Source organism: Microtus ochrogaster, linkage group LG1, assembly GCF_000317375.1.
Source record: "Microtus ochrogaster isolate Prairie Vole_2 linkage group LG1, MicOch1.0, whole genome shotgun sequence".
Lineage (NCBI taxonomy): Eukaryota > Metazoa > Chordata > Mammalia > Rodentia > Cricetidae > Microtus > Microtus ochrogaster.
In genome coordinates this window covers 18,003,861-18,008,753 of record NC_022027.1, presented here as the reverse complement: position 1 = coordinate 18,008,753, position 4,893 = coordinate 18,003,861, and positions in this window count along the sequence as shown.

Sequence of the window (4,893 nt, the reverse complement as noted above, 5' to 3'; positions counted from 1 at the left end):
GCAACTCTTAAAATTATTCCTGGAATAATTAATTAATTATGTATTACTGATTATGAATCAAATAGTATATGTTTGTGTACATGTACATAGGATATATGTATTTGTGCATATATATATATATATATATATATATATATATATATAAAATGATTCATTATATGTAGTTTTTTTTCTCTTTTACATTTTGGGGGAGACGCAGTTACCAAATAAATACACACAACGGCTTATTATTAGTTATGAATGCCCAGATATAGCCTGGCTTATTTCTAGCCAACTTTTTAGAAATTAGCCATTCACCTTTTGCCTCTGGGCTTTTACATTTCTCTATTCCTGTATATCTTTTCTTTCCTTCGTGTTTCGTGTATGACTGTGAGAGTGGGTGGTTTTTTGTTTTTTTTTTGTTGTTGTTGTTTTTTTTTTTTTGCTTCTTGATCTTTTCCTCCCAGTTCTCTACTATTTTTTTCTCTATGACTTCCAGCTCCACCTATCATTTCTCCTGCCCTGATATTGGCCAGTCATATCTTTATTACATCAATCAGGTGTTTTAAAAAACCCAAAGTAGCACAGCTTCACAGAGTTAAACAAAAGCAACATAAAAGAATGCAACACATCTTTGCATCATTAATCACAGCTTAAAAAGTAACACATCTTAAAGTAATATTCCACAACAATTACATATGATGTTTTATAATAAAAACATACAACAAAACAAAATCTAAGTTAAAGATTTTCATCTGTCATACACCATTACCCATCTGTGATGGCTAGAATTATCAAGCAGACAGAATTTACAATCCTGTAAAAGATAAGGTCTGACCATGCCTTTGGGTATTAGCTTTCATTGATATGAAATGATCCACCCTACTGTAGATGGCATCATTTACTGTCTGGCATTCAGGACTTTCTAAGTGAAGAAGTGAAGCTGAGTATTAGCCTGAATTCATTGCTCTTATTTCATGACTATGCAACATGAAAAGCCACTTCAAGCTCCTGTGGCTGTAACTTTTTAATGATAATGAAATATAATTGTGAGCGGTGATCACAAACTTGTGTCCTTAAAATGTCTTGTTTTTGTTCTTGTGAGTTTTGCCTGAATAGTTAGAATAGTAACTTGAAAGAAACTAAGACACCACAACAAAGGGTATAAGAGTGTTTTTTTTTAACCTATGTACAATCGCTGAAATATTATTTGATGGGAGGTTTCTCTTGATAATTATTTTAAAATAGTATTTAAACACCGGAATTGTTTCCAAATATTCTAAGTTTTAGCAATTTAAATAGTATGCTGCTTTTTGGTTTTTAATTTTGTTTTTTGGGTTTTTTATTTGTTTCTTATAAGTCTCAACAGGTTGGATGAGTGACTACTAAAATCATTTTATCTAATTTATTTTGGAATCATTGAATTTATTTAGTACTTCAGTGTTCATTAATTTCTCAATAGACAGATCACAAGGTTAGCACCATATTTTTGTACCACATCAACCATAGAAATATCCTATATGTGGTAATATTAAAATAACAAAAAACATATCAATGTGCTATCAGATAATAACAAGTCTCACCATGAAATATTGCAAGCTGAGTTTCATACTTTCTTAAATTATTAACCGACAAGTATTTGGACCTATTATTTACTATGGAGGTATGAGTAACTTCTAAATTCTCCTTTTATATATTTGGAGGTTATTTCTAAATGAAGATCATGAACATTAATTTGTTGTCTTGGAAAGGTTTATTTTTCTTTCTACTAAAAGCATGATCAAGTAGAAGTGAATCATTCCTTGGATTTTCCAGAGTTTTTTAAACTTAAATTGTATTTAAAATATTTCCAGAAGTATTTTGGTTCTGAGTAAGTGGACATAAATATATCATTGCCAAAGAATCCTCTGAATTCTGCCCAGATGTTCTTGTCTTAATTAGAACTACTCAAAGAAACTGGTCTGCAAGTGTTCATAATTGGTCTCTAAAGATATTGGAAACCTTCACAGGATTACAAATCAACTCTCACAAAAAATAAAACAAATACACTCTGGATAATTTAATCAAATTTGGTTTTAGGGTAGTAGGAAGTGTGTGAATTGCAATTCATTAATATAGAAAATATTGCTTGGTTTACATTCCTGGCACAGATTTTGTACCTCCTTAAGGACACAAAATATTTGACTATACATGAGTGTGAACCACTTACTAAAAGCCCAGATTAAGTAAGTAAATTTCTCACAGGAAATTGTATACTCTATACTGTCATATTTTGAAGATTTTTCTGACTCTGTTAAATATTTTTGTAATGGGCCAAGGAATATAGGGCCACAACAATATTTCCTCCATATGAAAACAAAACAAGAGTGCTCAGAGAGATTTGTGTTGAGCCTCTGAGAATGACAATGGAGTAGGACCTTGTATGCAAGACCATCTCCCTTGACTCCAAATGAACCTAACTTGTGGGTTTTGCCTATATAATGTCAATCCCAAACGATAAGAAGGTTCTCCTCCCTGCTGTGCTTTAGCGAGTGGACGAGACCCCCAGTCTGGCTGAATAGCACACTGAAAAAACCTTGCTTTTGCATTCTGAACTTGACTGGATCCTGTTGGTCTCTCTGGGGTCATGACTTGGGTCCAACAGCATAATCAAACACCATCACTACAGCAGATTACCATGTAGAGTTCCATCTACCCCGCCTTCATCAGGGGATCTGGTGGGTTTCTATGAGGGGAAGGGAGGGGGCAAACGAGGGAGGGGGAAGGAAGGGAGGGAGGGAGGAGGAAGGGAGGGAAGGAAGGAGGGAGGGAGGGAGGAAGGGAAGGAGGGAGGGAAGAAAGGAGGGAGGGAGGGAAGGAGAGAAGGAGGGAGGGAAGGAGGGAGGGAAGGAGAGAAGGAGGGAGGGAAGGAGGGAGGGAAGGAGGGAGGGAGAAGTTTTTTCCAGGTTAAGAATGAGGAATGGGTAAAATTATTATGATACAGGCAGTTAGGTCTCTGTGTGGTTCACAGTGGATGCTTTAAAATCAAAAATTGAATGAAGGGGTAACCTACCTTGTTGGGACTGACATAATGTAAATCATAATTATTATTGGGCACTTCATATTTTATCCAAAAAAGACTGGTTTGATAACTATGCCAAATATGAAAATTTGACTGATAAGATACAAACCTTGGAGAGACTTATGATTGATAAAATGCAAGTTTTAAAAAGACTACTTATAAGATACAAGGCTTAGAAAGATTTATAAATTAAAATAACAAATATTTTATTGATAAGATACAATTCTTAGAAAAACCTAATAATGAAAATAAAAAAAATAGTCATACACAAACAGAGGAATTTAGAGAAGTACCTACTACTTCATTGCATTATGAAATTGAAGAAAAGTTGTCCAAGGTTATTAGAAAACAAAATTTAACTTATTGTTACCATACAAGAATGACCACCAGATGATAGGCATCCCCAAGACTATGAATAAGTCTAATAGGATCCTGTAGAAATGTTAGATTTGAAAAGATTTATGGTCTTTTCATATTGTATGCATTCACCCTATGTGATTTAGATGTTAAATTAATGGGCAACTCAGAATAGACTTATTCCATAAGATTAGTAAGAATTAGCTGTAGCAAAATTGGAAACTGGCCCTCAGTTACAATGGAAAATATGGTGGAAACAGGAAACTAGCATCATAGAACAATTAGGTAAGGCTAAAGGTATTGAAATTTTCAATGACTGAGTTCTTGGTGAAGATCATTATGCTGATTTGCAAAGAAAGTTTAGATTTGGTGGTTACATTTTGGGTCTATATCATGTGGGACAAGATTGGAGAATCAGGCAAGAGGATTGAGTTATTTGCTAAATTATAAAACACCCAAAAGATGCCTTCACTGAATTTTTACAGATTGACTTCAGAGGCAAACAGAATGTTAGATACAAATTATAGACCAACACTAATTGAATCTTTCAATTTTGAAACTGCTAATTCAGAGTGCCAAATGGTATTTAGATGTTTAAAGGCAAGATCAGCATTCATAGATGAATGGGTTAGAAATACCTTTGATGTTGGATCTCATGCTTATGATGCTCCTTTGAAAAGAAAAAAAAATATATATATACATCACACTTTAATTGTGGGGAAAAAAAGTCATTTGAAAAAAGAAAAGATCTCCTGAGTAAATTGAGAGCATGGTGACCTTGGGAGAGGGCTAAAGGGGAGGGGAGAGGCAGGGAGGAGAGCAGAGAAAAATGTAGAGCTCAATAAAAACCAATTAAAAAGAGAGAAATAAAAAGAGATTGTAGGCAAGATGTTCTTACAAAAAATATTTTTTTCTGTAGATCATCAAAACAGAAGCCCCAGTCTTCTGGAGTATGAAGAAGGAGTGGCAAAGGCTGGTATTGGGCTAATTAATTCAGGTCAACAAGAGACTGGCAAGATAACCCTATGCTATTGGGAAACTCCCTGATGTGTCTCCCATAGGCCCCAATATCAAAGTGTTTCAACCATTCCCTGTTTGCATCAGAGAAATTTATCCACAGAGCAATTAAAAACTTAATACCTCTGGTTAAAAACCAAACTGCTTTGGATATGATCAAAGATAGAGCAACTTTGATAGATATAACAAAATGTTCAAAAGAGACCAGAAAACAAGTATTTTGCTAAATTCCTATAAATGATTAGAAACAAATGCTAAACATACTCATAAATCACATTTAAAAAGAGGTTTTGGTAGACACAGAAATAAAAATAACAATAATTCCACCAAAATTTTGGTAACTAGATTGGCATCTTTTGGAGGTAAATGTTTTACTTCCATGGGTTTGAACTATGCCTCAGGTAAAATAAAGTGCAAGGTGGGTCTTTTACAAAAAGGACAGATAGGACAATTAAAACAATATGTAGTTAACATAGGAA